The sequence below is a fragment of the Talpa occidentalis genome, unplaced genomic scaffold, assembly GCF_014898055.3.
Source record: "Talpa occidentalis isolate TD23 unplaced genomic scaffold, MPIMG_talOcc4v2.1 talOcc4.3, whole genome shotgun sequence".
Classification (NCBI taxonomy): Eukaryota; Metazoa; Chordata; class Mammalia; order Eulipotyphla; family Talpidae; genus Talpa; species Talpa occidentalis.
The window spans coordinates 132571143-132588758 of NW_023603184.1; the positions used below are offsets into that span (position 1 = coordinate 132571143).

General features: G+C 39.1%; 1 protein-coding gene and 1 pseudogene across 16 annotated transcripts in view; one reads left to right on the forward strand and one right to left on the reverse strand.

Annotated features, from left to right (window-relative positions):
• LOC119256170 (ribose-phosphate pyrophosphokinase 1-like) overlaps positions 1 to 17616 on the reverse strand; it is a 301237-nt gene that overhangs the window by 62461 nt on the left and 221160 nt on the right. For 14 of the 16 annotated variants that reach the window (XM_054700049.1, XM_054700053.1, XM_054700045.1 and 11 more), the window contains one exon: positions 4151 to 4243. The exons of the other annotated variants lie outside the window; for them this stretch is intronic. The gene's annotated coding sequence lies outside the window, so the exon portion shown is untranslated. The remainder of the gene's footprint in view (positions 1 to 4150; positions 4244 to 17616) is intronic. 16 annotated transcript variants of the gene reach the window in all.
• Positions 14260 to 14385, forward strand: LOC119256495 (U2 spliceosomal RNA; annotated as a pseudogene).

Sequence of the window (17616 nt, forward strand, 5' to 3'; positions counted from 1 at the left end):
ACTACCAGCAGTGAAAGTTTCCTAATGATGTGGATTAACAGAAAAATGAGAGCACAGCACAATGAAAGCACTAACTTAAAACCAGACATTAGACAACACTGTGCTTAAAAATTCATCATCTTTTCCCTGGGGGAAGAAAAAAATTTTTCCTTCGTCTACCTTTCTTCCTCGTTCATGCCCATATCATTTTATTTCCCTTTTCCCTCTGTTTCCCTATTTCCTCTACTTTTTTATGCAAAGGAATTTAATTCTGCACTCCCTGCCTCCTTAAAAAAGAAAAAAAGGAAAAATAATAAACAATATCTCTGTGTATTGACAACGTTGTTAACATGTGTGGCTCAACAGGCCTGTTTCAAGCCTCTCATGTTTTCATGTAAGGAAATAGCAGACTTTTTTTTTAATTATCTGGTTATGTTTCCTTTATATATTCACAATAAAATCAGAGACTGATGTAGCACAATCTAGGACAAACTCAATTTCCAAGAAATGTAGACCAACAAGAAATAGTAATTGTAAATGCATCACATTTATTTCCATCACTCAAAACCATCATTGTAAATTTAACTCATAACACATACCACTATCTCACCAAACCCTCTATTTTTCTTATCAACAAATGTATGACATCCTAGAGACGTCCTTGGGTCTTCCACAAAATAAACCCCAAAAATCTTTCCTAGAAGTTCCATTCCTGGTGAACATCCTATAAGTTTCTTTTTCCTCTTTCCTTTTCTCCTGCTTCTCTAGTTCTAGTCCTCTATATTTTCATACAATTGTGCCTCACAAACCCAAATAAAATGATCAGGAACACATGAAAAAATATAACAGCTATACAACCCCCATGAAACAGGAAGTCAATTACTAGAAATATCTCAGTAGAAAAGTAATGGAGGAGAAGAGCAACAAATGCCGTGTGACATAGGTTACCTGCAAAGAATATAGGATAATCCTGAACCTGTTTCATTTTTTCTGCCACTCCCAGAGGACTCCACTGGTAATGGTTTCATGTCAATTAAAGGAATCAAGAGAATGGAGCCTGCAGACCAAGTGATATTTCACAGGCTTCTTTAAAAATTTTTTTTCTAATCTTCTCCATCTTCTTCTTTATCTTTCATCTCTTTCATCTCCTATTTGGTTAGTTGTACTATATAACCCATGGTCAGGTTGCCTACTAGGTAATCTGGCATGGGCTACTTCTGCAGCATTTTGCTTCTTGCGATCACAAATGCAAAACATCCCCCAACTGTGTCTGCTTGTATTCAACTTCCCCTTAGCCTAGACCAGCAGCATCTCTCCCCTGGAGTTCTGCAACCTTCTTCAAAGTCAACTTTCTACTTCTAGCCTTGTCCTTTCTCTATCTTCTTTTTACGTTGTAGTAAAAGTAATTCTCTTAAAACAAAATGGATCTTGGCCTTGCTGTCATCATAGAACAAAATCCAAACTCCTCCCCTTGCCTTATAGTATTCAGCATGATCTGGCTTCCAACTCCCCCTCTGACCTCACCTCTTTGACCAAATGGTTTATTGGGTGATGCTCTAAGTCTCTCTGGAATATTTATTCTCTGTCCCCTGCTTTGTGCTCCAGCCACAATTTTCTCTTTTGAGCTGTTGTCACATGTGAGACTTGTTCCTTTCTTAAGGCTTCTGTTCAGTTCATTTTTTTCCCCATTTCTCTCTCTTTGTGTAACTAACTCCATTTTGGAAAGTCTTAGTTAAAAGCCACTGCTCCAGAGACAGTGTCCTTGGCTGCCCAATACCCAGTAAGTGTCTCTTACTATTTTCTTTTTTTTTTTAAAGATTTATTTATTTATACAAGAGCTGGGGTACAGGCCAGAGGTGAGGGAGGGTGAGAGGATTCACCAGAGACAGGAGCAGAACAGGCAGAAGGAGCGAAAGCACTGCTGAGGGGAGCAGCGGGTGAGACAGTAGAGGTCTGCTGCGCTGCGCCATGTGGGAATCTCCCTGACTGGCCAGGGATCAAACCTGCACTGCAGAGGCTGCGGACAGCTTCACAGCACTGCGCTCAACCAACTGTGCCACCGGGGAGGCCCTCTCTTACTATTTTCTGCCACAACATCATAGAGGCAATAGAGGGAGTGTTTGTTCATAATATTGATCACAATTTTAACTGAATATTATGAATATTAACTGAATATTATGTATTATTGAATACATAGCTATTTGTTCAGTTTTTATTTCTCACCTCCAATAGATTATGAAGACTGTTGAAAATTTTAAGAGATTGTGATTCACTGGCTAATAAATGAAGTTTCCTGAGAAAGACTTGACACTAGTAGAAGAGTTCTTTAATATGAGTAAAGGAAAAGAATAATAATAGTTGAGATGTAAATATGCCTTTCAAATGAGAGTGGTGGGAAAGGGGAAGGAATGGAGGAGACTATCCTGCTGATAACCTCTATCTTTTCATTGAAGGGGGAAGAAAGAAGAGTATCAAAATAACAAAGCACTGGATTTCAGAAGGATGAAAGAGGTGAATAAAAATTGCTCAGGTAAATGAGAAAGAAAGCTGATTAGGGACATTCAAAATGGATTTGCAATGCCACCAAATCAATTCTTCATGTAGTTATCCATTGAATAACTATGTACTGAGATCCAAATTGGTACCAGGAACTAAATTTGTTTCCAGCATCACAAAAACAAATAGCTACTCACTTGTGAAAAATCCCCTCAACTTGAATGTGCAACATGCCTAATATCCAAACACCTAGCCACCTTATTTTGTTACCTTGGCTCTGGTGAGAAATGAGGACCAGATCATTGTCCTTCCCTTGCTCACAGTGGATTCTGTACTTCATTAAAGTGTCATGCCAGGGCTTATTGTGTGGAATGCACAAATCCCTTCTTAATGAACCTGTGATGTTTGAAGATTTTATAAAATATCCTGATTGCTCTTCCTAAATTAACCTCTCCTACCATTTTCGCAAGGCAAACATGACCTTTAGGTACGTGTCATCCTAGGAAGATAAACAATTTAGATTATCCCATAATTTTCCAACAGAGATATTGTAATAGCAATACTTAATTCATAAAACAATTATGTATATTACATGTCAGTATAATTTTTTAAATGTATAATTCTGATATAAGTTTTTTTCTGTAATGTGGCTACTACTTTACCTGTTTAATCAGTCTTAGCTTTGCTGTAGCTCAGGTTAACTTGTAGACCTAAACTTGTAGACCTTAACTTGTTAGCTTGTAGACCTAAACCATTCCCATGGCTGAGGCCATTCAGCACCACACAAAAATTCTCTTCCTTCTTCTTCTTCTTTACAAAGCCTTATTTCTATTTATGGTTTATATCAAGAACTGTATTTTTTAGTTTCTTACCAGTTCTAGATTATCTGGGAATTCTAGGATATCTAGAATTATTTAACATCCTTAATAGTATTATTATACGTGGTCCTGAGTTTAAAAGAGAAACCCTCAAAACTCTACAGCAGAATAAACCCCAAATAAATAATTTGAAATAATCCCATGAAAATCTAGGCTGTAAATATGTGGTTAGTCTCAAACTGAGATTAAAAAGAAAATTAAAATGCCAAAAGCACCTAGACTTTAAGAGGGAGAGATATATTTAGATCTCATGGATAAAAATTAAAGAGATATTTGAGATTATATTATTAAATTTATTAAAAACTTGTGAAAACTTATCAAAAGGCTACACCAATGTTCAGAAAAAGCTGGGGCTCTGTTGACTCAGATGGCTTATTCCATCTCTCAGGAATGCGAGTTGTTCATGGCAGCATGAGAGATGAGGTGAACTACCCATAAACACAGGGCTCTGATTCAGCCTGAATGCTAGTGATTTTAATGCCAGACACATCCACTTTCAGCTGGAGGGTATTTGTTGAGAGCTGCCGTGGAGAATGCCCACACTTTGGAAAAAATGCACACTCTTAGCAACCACTAATGAATAAAATACAAACCCACTGATCAGGATTTGGAAATTGCAAAAAAAAAAAAATATGATTTGATATTCAGAATTAATTCCAAGCATGCAAACAAAAACTGATCTCACAGTAGAGGCTGGATTCTACAGGTGTTACCCAAGCTGCTCTTCCTTTGTGATTCTTGGGAATTTCCCCCAAATAAGCTCTGAAAACTTGAATTTCATTTTTTGAAATACTTACACTGTCTTCTGGATACTATACAAACAGCATTTATCAATGGAAATTTCTTTGGGTTGGTATATTGAGACCTATATCAGACCAACTGAAATGTGTCTGTGGAAAGAACAGAGAGATGCAGGAAAATGAGAATCCATCTACAAGCTGGTATCTGGCACAAAATTTCTGACTTCTTCTACTTGGTCACTTTTCCTAGACATTGACCCAAATAACTATTTCATGGAGATAACAGAGAGGATGTTAAAGAAAAAATGAGGGAACATGCCTTCTCATGGGATTGTAAACAGAAGTCCTGGCTTCCACTTGCACTTCTACCACATAGTGCCTATGACGGGGGAGGGCAAATCAAACAACTGGTCTTATTGAGGGGTAACACTCATTCTTCTAGACAGGTATAACAGGGGCTCAAATGTTAGCTTTGCTATCACTCATTCAACTTGTGCTGAGCACTTACTAAGTGCCAGGGCAGTAGAGGGAGGTGTGGGAGGTATAATCACTATTTTTAGGCAGCTTACCATTTATTGAAAGAGAAAGACAAACAACTGAATATACAAATAATCTGTAACTATATTTATAAAGATTGTCATGCAAAAAAAAAAAAAAAAAGGAAGAAGCAAAAAGGGACAAAACAAAGAACACAAACAAAAGTCAGAAAGCCTGGGAGAAGTCCCTTAATCTGGGAGGTCAAAGAACATCTCCTTAGGGAATGGCATTTAAGAAAAGAGGGTGGGAAGGCAGGGGGTGGAGAGAACATTCCAAAACAAGGGGATAACACTTGCAAAAGCCCCAAGGCAAGGAGGAGCTTGATGTGGTCCAAGAATAGCAAGAAGACTCTTGTGGCTACATTGAGAGGGGGAGAGTGGCAGGAGATAAGGCTCAGGGTGTTGTTACAAGAATGAAAGAGAAATGTGTGTGAACAAGTTTTGCAGAGCACAAAGCCCTGTACCAAGGTGAGAATTAAACACAGTCATAGATGCTTCAGGAGTCCTGCCCTCAGCACCAGAAGTAGCAGGTCAAAAAGATAAAACCTTCACCCTTCCTAAAATGACTCTTCTTTGCCATCAACTAATGGATAAGATTTTCAATTTGCAATGACACCAGGAATTTTAAAAGAAGACCTAATTATTTCTTCTCCATGTATGCAACTGGGTTTATTTAAGCCAGAGGACAATATTGCTGAAATCCTTTTATACCTAAGCAACTGAAATAAGAGAAACCTTAAGAAGTCAGGATTCCTTTTTATTTCCACTTGCCCCATATAGTGCCTGGACACTTCCTCTACCCACTGAGTCCACCCTGTTACAAGTCCATCATCTCTGCCACTCATTTTCTAGTGAAATTTAAAGGATGGAACGGGGAAGAATGGTAGTGTAACAGGGTGGTCCCCAGGAAAGGGGGAGTTTCCCTGCCCCACCCAAGGGAGGGTGGAGCTGAGCAGGAAGAGGAGAAGCTGCAGAAGAGACTGAGGAAGGAAGGAAGCAGGATGGAGCCAGGAGACCTGGAGGAGGCGCATGGAGCCTAGAGACACGTAAAGAAACTGCGCTTGTCTTTTGGTCGTGGACTGGGTGACACAGATGTGGGTGAGACCCGTGGGGAGGTGACAATGGCAGCTTTTATCTTGATGTTGATTTTGCTCTTTTCCTTCCGGGCTTGTCCGGTTGTTTGTGACCCTTTGCTGTGGGTCCCCACTGGAAGATGCTTTAGACTTGTAGCAGGCTTTGGGGCCTTGTTCTGGGCCGATCCCATATGGATGGACTTTTACCCACGAGGGGATGGGTAACTTTGGGTGCTTCATTTAGAAACTAGACTCTTTGCCTTACCTGTATTGTTTCCTAGTTTAATTAAAGTTCCTTCCCATTAAAGTCTCATATGTTTTGTGTTGATGCGGCGGATGGCAGAACCCATGTAGAATAGGCAGGTTTGCGGGGTTTGGGCTGACCCTCTCCCTGTCCTATAACAGTAGGGGCTCATTTGCAACCAGCTAATCCATTTATTCATTCCAGCAAATAATTATGAATTATCTATTGATGTCTGCTAATGAGACAGGGTGGTCCCCAGGAAAGGGGGAAGTTCCCTGCCCCACCCAAGGGAGGGTGGAGCTGAGCAGGAAGAGAAGAAGCTGCAGAAGAGACTAAGGAAGGAAGCAGGATGGAGCCAGGAGACCTGGAGGAGGCACATGGAGCCTAGAGACGCGTGAAGAAACTGCGCTTGTCTTTTGGTCGTGGACTAGGTGACACAGATGTGGGTGAGACCCGTGGGGAGGTGACCATGGCAGCTTTTATTTTGATGTTGATTTTGCTCTTTTCCTTCCGGGCTTGTCTGCTTGTTTGTGACCCTTTTCTGTGGGTCCCCACTGGAAGATGCTTTAGACTTGTGGCAGGCTTTGGGGCCTTGTTCTGGGCCGATCCCATTTGGATAGAGTTTTACCCACGAGGGGATGGGTAACTTTGGGTGTTTCATTTAAAAACTAGATTATTTGCTTTTCCTGTATTGTTTCCTAGTTTTATTAAAGTTCCTTCCCATTAAAGTCTCATATGTTTTGTGTTGATGTGGCGGATGGCAGAACCCATGTAGAATAGGCAGGTTTGTGGGGTTTGGGCTGCCCCTCTCCCTGTCCTATAACACTAATGTTAAATATGGGGATTCTGGAGATGCATTTTTATTATATTAGTTTCCTGATTATCCAGAGGAATCAAGGATCTGGAAAGATTCCCATTTATCACATCAACTTATCTCTTTTATATAAACTCCTTGTTAACCCATAAGGATGATTTGGATACAGATTCCTGGTCAAAGGTTCAGAAACTGACTCTAGCATCAAGGAGATAGAAGATAAGAGTCAAGAGTAGAAGGAGAAAGAGGAGCAACCAGAGGGGAGCGAGCCTGGGGTTGGGTGTGGAGTGAGCAGTGATGGAGACATAGGGGACATTGATGACAATGTACATGGACAGTGTACTTAAATGTGATCTCACATCTCTTCTCTGAAGAGTGTATCAGGAGACAGCCTTGCTTGGAAGAGATTCTTAAACCAAAGTCATCAATAAAGCTTGTGCCTACTTCAATAAGTGCTGTCTCCAGACCATTTTGTCTTCTGTCTCCCATATACTGAATATCTTGGGAAAACTAAGCTGACAGTGATGCATAACAAGGTATTAGCAATTGCATGAGAAGCAGAATGAAGGGATTGCTTCTGAAAAGTCTTACATAAGAAAGGCTACTGGATAAAGTATGAGGAATTACCATCAATATGGTTGAGGGAAATTGGGAATGAGCTGCTATTCCCGGAGGATAAATATGAAGTCATTTGGGTATGTGTAGCTATAGCTGGTAAAGCTGACTTTCAATTGAACTCTCTAGAAATCAGTAAGAAATACAGAGATTTAGAATTCATATAAACAGGAAAAACTTTTCAGAAACTTAGAAAATCTCTCTCTTTTTTTAAAAAAGATTTATTTAATTATACATTCAAGAGCTGGGGTGCAGACCAGAGTTGCAGGGGGTGAGAGGATTCATCAGAGACAGAGTGGGGAACAGAACAGGCAGACTGATTGAATACACTGCTGAGGGGAGCAGTGGATGAGAGAGGAGCTGTCTGCCTCGCCATGTGGGTTGCTCCCTGGCTGGCCTGGGATCAAACTCGTGTGCTGAGGCTGTGGATTGCTTCATAGTGCAGTGCTTTAACCCCTTGTGCCACCTGGGAGAAACTTAGAAAATCCCTTGATGTAAGTTATCATGTCACTTTATCAGTCAGATACATTCTGTATATATATATATATATATATATATATATATATATATATATATATATATATATATATATATATGGGGCTGGAAATAATGGGGATGAAAGTTGTTAGATATCAAAGCAGGCATTTTATTTTTCATTTCTCATAAAGAAAAACGAACAAGTAGGTGAAACATGGCAACTGGGAAGCTGTTAAAGAACAGTATCAAGATGTAAGTTAATCAGAAGTTCCCTCTAAAAAAGGGTAGTTGCATAGTTCATGCAGCATCAGGAAATATAGAGGTGGTGGATAGCAAAATCTTAAAGGAGACAGAAAAGGTCTATTGAAAATAACCACATAACATATACTTCACAGAACTCCTTTCCTGAACATAGTAGGAAGAACACAATCGGAAATCCAAAGAGAACAGCTGTCCCCCTGGTTCTTCCCTTGCTTTGCCGGATTTGACATATCAATGATCAGCTACACTTCTTTTAGCTTAATAATCCCCGTAGAATTGTGCTAAGAAGTCTGTTATGATCATTTTCACTGTCTGCTCCAAATTAGAATTTTTACTCTTAAAAGTTAAAAAATATTAGATTAAATGTTCCCCGAAGCAACCACCAGCAGCATCACCATCACAACCACATGTATGACAAAAATACTTTCAATAAAATTTATCAGGTCAATGTTAAAATGAAATTAAAGCAATGGGAAAGGAACAAGTCCTTGCAACTAGAAGAGAACTGACACTGTCCATCTCCTTTGGATACATATTAAATATTTATCTAATTGGAAGAGCCAAATTGCTTCATATTTAAAGACTTATTTTTATCGTATCAGCTAATAGACTTGAGAGAACCCTGTCAGACATGTCTATAAAACAATTTCAAGTGCTAATTCTAGGTGTACATGGGTTACAGTAAAGAAAAATCACCTATGAACAGTCATATAAATAGCAATCTTTCACACAGGCAGTAATGTGTATGCAGCTTTGCTAAAGGGATCTATCTATTGACCAGATATATTCAAAATACAATAGGAAGTATGTAACAATCTCCCCCCATCTGTGAATCACTCATTCAACTCAATCTCATAATTGAAATAAAGATTTTTAAAAATTTGATGTCAATTATGAAACATAATTCTGTTCTTTTTCATCAAAATCTAACTTCTCCAATCAAAAGGTACATTATCCTTCCCGAATTCCAGGGTAATTTTTTTTCTGATTTCTTTATTCTGATTTACAAATCAAAATCAGCTCTTAATTGGTCTCTCCTCCTCTAATCTCTCTCTCCTTAATGTATCCTTTGTAGTATCAGGATCTCTGTCTTCCTTCATACATTATATATAATTTATATATATCATATATATATAATTTAAGAATTTTTTTTCCTTTATAGTATTCATGAAGGATAAGTATTCAACAGTATAAAATCCAACTTGCCTGCATAATATACCACAAACCACTCCAAGCTGCCTCACTTACCCACCCACTACCACCACCTCGCTGGCCATTCACCACCCCCTCCTGAAAACTCCATTCACTCCCCAATGCTTGCACCCTGCTATTGCAATCCTTCCACCTGGAATAACTTCTTCTCACCTGCACCTATCAAAATCCTACCACTCCACTAAGAAAACCTTTGAATCATCTTTCTCATTCTCAGGGACTTCCAGATGTTATTCTCTGTTGTATAGCTTGTTTTTAAGCATTGGGGGTTTTGTTGTTGGAGGACAAGCCAGGAAAACATTAATTTTCAGTGTTCCATATAAAAAGAAACCCCAAAGTGCCTTCTGTACACCTCATTGCAGGTGCATTGTTTCGGGATTTTTTATGACTTCTATCCACATTTGTCCCCCAGGGAGGTTTTATGATCCTTGAGATTAAATTCATCCCTTGTGTGTCAACCCTAGTGCTGGAAAAAGGTTAAGTACTCAATATTTGTTGGACTGCACTGATGTGCAAACATCAACATTGGCAGGACGGTCAAATTCAAACTGATTCATAGTCATAGTATGTTCCATAGGACATTTCTTGAAGACCATCCAATATAACGGTTTTTAAACTTTTTCTGTTTGCTGTTTTCTTCTCTTTGGTTTTAGTAGAGCAATCTAATTTTCAACAAGGAGCTTGTCTAAAAGCATAACAGCCATTCACAGTAAAGCTTGAAGGACCCCATCCACGTGCTTTTCACCCCCATTCCTGCCACTGCAGTTGCTCTGAAGGACACAGTTTAAAATCCACTTCACAAACATCAGAAAACAGAGAAAGATATTCACCTAAAATTTGAATAGCCAGACCTTATTTCTAAGTTGTTTCAGAAGCAGACAGTGAATACTACATCTCACCAAGGGAAATGAGTTCTTAGAAAAAGAGAACAGTTTTTATGATTTTTCAGGAAAGGTAAGAGGATTTCTAGTAATAGCTGAGCTCTAAATGTCCATTTTATAATCATCCTGGAGAAAGACTTGCTTAAAGTTGGCCAGTTCTAGAGTCAGGTTGCTTGGGTTCAGTTTTGGTTATCCCAGTTACCAGGTATATGAAGTTACTCAGATGCGCTACTTCTTCAGATCCTAATTTATAAAATATGGAAAAAACAAACTACTTCAAGGAATTGTATAAGTTTTCAGTAAGATAAGTCTGACCTTAGAACAGCTGCTACATATAATAATAAATATCCAGTTAGTATACGGGGTCCATGAGGAGAAACTCAATTGACCAATATCATGGATGTCACTGACAGTCTTTAGTGTTTATCAAAAAAAGGATGTCCATGAGATGATAAATATTCTTACTCTGCTAACAGATTGTATCACCATTTTATTTATTTTTTTATTATTTTTTAAAGATTTATTTATTTATACAAGCACTGGGTATAGTCAGAAGTATGGGAGGGTGAGAGAATTCACCAGCCAGAATTCACCAGGGAGCAGAACAGGCAGACTGATGAAGTACACTGCTGAGGGGTGTGGCAGGAGAGGTCTGTACATCATGTGGGACCCTCGCTGGTGGCCGGGGATTGAACTGGCGCTGCAGATTGAACCAGCACTGCAGAGGCTGCGGGCAGCTTCACAGCCCAGTGCTCAACCCCTGTACCACCAGGGAGGCCCTGCATTTTATTAACCCAAAAATTTGCCATCTGATTTGCTATTCTCTACTTCAAAGTAAAATGCCAGAAATAATACAAAATTCAATGCAGGTAGGTTCACATTTATAGCATTTAACTGATAATTCCTGCTAAGTAACAACACAGTTATCCAAATGTTTACTAAATGCTTCTGTTCTCTTGCCATGCAGATTTCTGTCAGTGGGCCCCACCCTTCCTTAGGGAAAGCTATTCTGCAGATTCCTCAGCACTATCTGGTCTGATTTTCATCAATTCAAAAGCAGTTCTTATAAACTCAGTGGAGCAACTGTCTGTCAGGGGGAAAGTGGGAATCCTAGAGAAGGGCCTTAGATAGGCAGAAGAGCAAATCTACCCCAAGCAGTTAATCTGAAAATAAAACATCCTGTTGATCTTGTCATCATGAGGACAAATAAGGGCTGTCTCAGAACTCCCTATTAAATCATCTCACTTGAGTAGAAAAGCAAAGTGCAAACTTGGATAGTAAAACAAAGGGAAACTTCAATCAGATGGTGTCACCATCACACACATATTGGAAACTGTTCAGAATCAGTTGGGGAGAAACAGGCAAAGTCCTTTCTGTCTCTAATCAGCAGAGTCCCTGCACAAGGCTGAGCACAGTACTAGGAGTGTGGTAAACCTAGGGTGTCTGTCTGGGGTGTCTTTGTGAGACCCAAATAATTGTGAAACAAACTTGAAATCGAAGAAAAATGTTTCTTCCAGCAGGAGTTAAGACAGCAAGGTACTCACATCCATTACAGAAACCCACAAACCAGTGGTTCTCAAATTTTAAAATGCAAAGGAGTTGCCTTAGAGGTTTAAATGCATAATCCTTGTTATAATAAAGAAGGTGACAAATTTTAGATCTTCACTCTCTCCTTGCCCTTTCCACATTTGAGCAACTAAGGCTAAAGCACCCATGTGTGCTGCTCATTCTTCAAAACACATAGGAAAGCTCAAATTGCTCAAACTACTAAATTTGTGCTTCAAAATCACCTGGTCATTCAATAGCCACTATCAGGGCCCAATCCACTCTTTCTCTGTGTTTCTTGATTCAAGCTAGATCTAATTTGAGGCTTTCAACTTGGATAATCCTTTTATTTTTTGCTATGTGACAATACACTTTATTTCCTATCCATTGGTGCCTGTGCATTCTCCATGCTGACACCCATAAATTCCTCAGCAGGAGCTGTTCAGTGTCCAGCAGAAGATTTCAGTTGCCTAAATAAAATACTGGACTAAATCCTAGAGATCCTGATTCAGCAAATGACTGGAGTAGATGATTGGGTCCAGGAGCACTAACCAACAGTTGAAACAAGTAGCTCAGGTTAATCTGTTGCCAGCAATTCACAGACTGCTTAAACCACCCTCATGCTCCTTTTTGATTTCCAACACAAAATTACACCGCTGCCCTCTGCCTCCACATAGATACTCCAGTTTTCATGGTACATTTTATGATCCCTGTTTCATCACCATTCATCAGTCCTTTTGCAGTCCTTCTATTAGACAGACCATAAACAAGACAAGGAGGGAAAAAAAATAGACTGACAGGAATGCCATGTGCTCTGCTCCAGGCTCATTTCCCAAGAGATGTCATACTGTAGAGATGACATCTTGAGATGTTTCTTCATGGACATATCTCCATCTTAAACTCTGTAAGAATGTAGTTTTCTGAGATTTAGCAAAAAAGTGATTTTAGAAGACTGCTAGAAGGAAACAATTAATTAATTAATTAATTAAAATTAATTAATTCATTCATTCATTAAAATATAGCAGAGTTCCTTGGTTGGACAGAAAGCTTAGAGATCCAATGAACTCCACAACAGTACCACAAATACTATAATAGTGACCTTTTTGCAGGAATTAATTTTCTGGGGTTCTAATTAAGGAAAGAAAGATCACAAGATGCAGATAACACATCAGGTACTTGGAAAGGGTAGCAATGATAGAATAAAACAAAATATTAAGGCTCAGCCATAGGTCTCACCCCTATTCAGTAAAAGAGCATTCTTCCTCTCTCTGTTCAGACCACATGATGACTCTGGAGTAATGAGATCTACTGAAAATACAAGTTCTGACCAAAGGATTTTTAGGATTTTTAGGTTAAGAGGCTTTCCTTTGCTTCTTGACCAGCTATGGTAGACACCAATCACTTCAAGTAACTTTGTTGGTGTTAGATAGGAACACGGTCACCAGATATGAAAAACTTGTCTATGAGTCTATTTGGAGAATCAAAGCTGACATCAATGGTAGCACCACATTAGCAACATAAGCATACTAGCAGAGTGTGTGAATGTTATTTATCTCATTTATATATGTTAATGAATTGTGAGAGTTGGGCAATGCACATAAAACCTGTAAGCACTCTGTATAAAAGGAAGACTGTCATTACCTCAGCAGTCTCAGTTTTTATCAACACTTGGCCTGAAGAAATTAATCTTAGTGAGGAAGAGTCTAAGGTGCAACATTATCTCAAACTCTTATCTTTGAGATAACCAAAGGGTTCAAACTTGGACTAACACTCTAACTTCTCTACAGAAATGACTTCTGAAAGAGCTACTTTGATTTCATACTTTCATTTTTTTTCTTAATAAAGAATTGACATGGCCACATGTCTATTGAAATGTTGGTCAATGAACTTTATGTAATAATTTCATAATGGAATGATGGCAGAGTTTACAAAAAAAGTCAAAATAAAAATGATAAATTCACTAAAAATGCAAAAAAGTGTTACATTGTTTCTGTTTTAATTTTCTTCCCCAGAAGTTAATGAGGATTTAGGGCCTCCCCGGTGGCACAGCGGTTGAGCACTGGGTTGAGAGGCTGCCCGCAGCCTCTGCAGCGCCGGTTCGATCCCCAGCTGCTCCCCGGCCACCTAAGGAGGGTCCCACATGGCGCGCAGACCTCTCCTGCTGCCCGCTGCTCCCCTCAGCAGTGTACTTCGGTCCTTCTGCCTGCTCTGCTCCCCGCTCTGGCTCTGGTGAATTCTCTCACCCTCCCGTGCTTCTGACTGTACCCAGTGCTTTATAGAATAAATAAATAAATCTTCAAAAAAAAAATCTTGTTTTTTTTAAAAAAAAAAAATAAGTTAATGAGGATTTAATGCTTGAAAATTTAAAGCAAAACTTTAAATTTTCCTGTACAGTTTATGAAAATGATGGAAACCTACTGACTTTGACTTTTTCTATGTCTTCTAGGAAATTCCTGTCAAATGCCAAAGTTCTAGATTTCCAAAATTTTTACTCCTATTTTATGAACTATCACTTCTCGGCCTTTTGGCTAAGATCAAGTGTAGTATTTTATGAGATAAATTGTTCTTGTATATTTCTCCATATAGTTCCTAAAATCTTTTTAGAAAACAGGGGGGTATGAGTAATCAACAATTTGGTAGGCATTCATTTATTCAGGGGTATACATTTTTTTAACCTATGCTTCAAATTAGGATCTAGGAGGTACATATACAAGACAGTATGGGCCTCCCTGGTGGCGCAGGTGGTTGAGCGCCGCACTGTGAAGCTGTTGGCAGCCTCTGCAGCACTGGTTCAAACCCTGCCAGCAGGGGAGAAACCCACATGGCGCAGCAGACCTCTCCTGTCTGGCCCACTGCTCCTCTCAGCAGTGTATTTTGTCAGTCTGCCTCTTCTGTTCCCCGCTCTGTCTCTGGTGAATCCTGCGCATCTGGCCTGTAGCCTGGTTCTTGTATAAATAAATAAATCTTAAAAAAAAAAAAAAAGACAGCCTGCAAGCTCCTTTAAGTTGCAATTTTTAATATACTTGTCACCTTTGTCATCTTTATCCATTTTTGCTAAGAATTTTACCACGTGTGCAACTTAGTCTAAGCATTTAAAATTATCTGGAGGAATAAGCAGAGGTACAAGCCAATCAGAAGTCATCTCAAAATCAAATTCCTAGTTGTTCACAAAAATTTACCCAGGAACCCTGCTTGGTACCCTGTTATCAGATAGCAGCTCTGCATTAACAGAAAGCAAAATGTTTCCCATCACACTGCAATTTCATTGCATCATATTTTGATATGCCCATGTCACTACAAATGACACCTGCATTGGCAGTTGTAAATCATTTTTAGGCAGTCATAGGGATTTCTGAGCCAAAGGAGCTTGGTTGAACAGTAGACAATACCAGAGGTATTCAGCCTCTACACTTGATAGCTGATTGATGAGGTTGGAAACAGTTAGGCTGACCTGTTAGCAAAGGTGGACAAACTAGTCTCAAACACCAAAGATGCATAATCTAAGAATTTGAACTCAGTGGCATGTGGGATACCAATTGCCTTCTGTAAAAGCTGATTCACCCTGAAAAGATGTATAGAGAACATACCATCTGAAAGGACTTTGGACCTAAAATGTCATAAAAGTTTACAAGAGTCATCTGAGCCAAAGAATATACTCTCCTTACTTGTGTGTTAACAATATTTCATCAGCACCCACAGGATCAATGATGCCAATGTCCACATAGACTGAGATGACATTTTAGAAACCACTCTTGTTGGAACAGGGCTTCTTTGAGTAAGACAAAAATGAGAAAGACAAAGATGCCCAAAAGGATTTTTCAGGAAATTAAGTGATATAATGCTTTTTTTCTTGAACAAGAACTCTTCAAATCAGAAATAGAGTAAGTTTGATAGTTTTGTATCTAAAAGTCCAGTTGTTTTATAAACCAAGTTATACCTCAGCATCTAATAAAAGGAAATAATCTTAAAAACAAAGCACAAAGGAGTCCTTTGAAGATAGTTTATTATATTGTATAAGTTGGAAATTAAATATATAATTTTTAATTGCTATTTTTTATGTCAGTAAACTTGTATTCCTTTCTCTGATAAAAATTTTTCTTAGGAAAAATGCAAGATTATGAAACTTTTCTTCACTATTATAAATAAAAAACATGTCAATGGTAGAAATTTTAGGAAATGCAGAAAAGGAAAATACTAAAACCAAATAAAGGTGAGAAGAGAAGGAGAAAAGTGAATCCAGAGACTTATGTTACTGGGGAACCCACAAATGCGACTGGGGAGCACACAGCGTGGAGACAGAGAAACTTGTGGATTTTTTTCTCACCTACTTATGTGCACTGCTCCCTCTGCCAGCTTTAATATCTCAGCCTGTCTCTCTGGGACACATCTGTGAGCGGCTCAGAGATTATAGCCTGAAAGCTTGTAACCAGAGAAGATAAGAAGCCTTCACTTCTGTATCTAATTAGACAAATGTCAAGGAAGAACCATGAACTGCTCAGTTTGGGTCACACACTCATGATTAAACCAGTTGCCATGGCAGACTCTGCAACAGCCAAAATTATACTGCGCTGTGACCAGGGGAATAGTGGATTCTGATCAGCAGTCACCAGTAGAACCCCATGATCGGAGCTGAGTAGAAGTCCTTCTGAGCAAGCAACACAGTAAATATCTCCCCAAAGTATTTATAGGTAACACTGAGATTACCCCAAACATGTCCTTTTTATTTAATTCTACATAGCAGTTTTATAAAATTTTGCAAAGACAAAATGTATATTCTGGCAATAAGCACACATTTTAAAAAGTTGCTTTTAAAATATTTTGAGGGGCCTCCCTGGTGACACAGGAGGTTAAGCACCGTACTGTGAGGCAATCCGCAGCCTCTGCAGCACAAGTTTGATCTCCAGCTCACCAGGGAGCAACCCATATGGCAAAGCAGACCTCTCCTGTCTCACCCGCTGCTCCCTTCAGCAGTGTATTTCAGTCAGTCTGCCTGTTCCCCACAGTCTCTGGTGAATCCTTTCACACACACACACCACCCTGCCCCACCCCATCCCCGCCCCTGCATCTCTGGCCTGCACCCCAGCTCTTAAAAATAAAATAAAATATATTGAATTTGAAATTAAAAAAAAATAGTCGCTGATATTCAAAACTGATTTCTGAATTCTATGTTGAGGAGATACAATAAAAAGGCTATATATAGGGCGGAGGGCTTTGTAAATCCAATTTCAGCTGTTTTGAAAGATGTCTAATTAAGAGATGACACACAGGCTGTCATGATCTTCCAGGTGGGTCAGACTGCTCCCAGCAACCACTGGGACTCTGCAAAGCAAGTTCTGGCTTCCTCAACAGGAAGTATATTCCAGACTTCAGGTCAGAAGTAGGGACAAGTGAAAAATCTTTCAAATCAAGTTTACACTTGAAGCTAGAGGTCAAAAAGGCACTGAATTAAAGTCAAAGAAGGTATTTGGCGTTAGAGAGAGCTCAGAATCTAGAGGTCTGTGGAGTTAGCAGCCACTAGGAGAACAGAATAGAATCTGGAGATAAGTGCCTTGCTTGGAATATCATTCCTATAACAGGAGAGATTAATAAGTCACACATGCATTATGCAATCAAAGAGTATTTATTATAAACGAGCACAAACTTGATGTCAGATTTGATTGCAAAGCTGAAGTATCTTCTATGGGTTTTCTCCTATCTTTTCTTCTGTGTTATGATACAAGTCTTCTGTTTGTGTTTGGACCAAGGCAACAGGGAAATTGGGAAGGAATGCAGGGCACCAAATGGCAAAGAGGGATTAAACAAAAACAAAAAAGTTTGGCCTCCAGCCACTTGCACCTGGTAGAGTGTCAAGAAAAACCACAGATT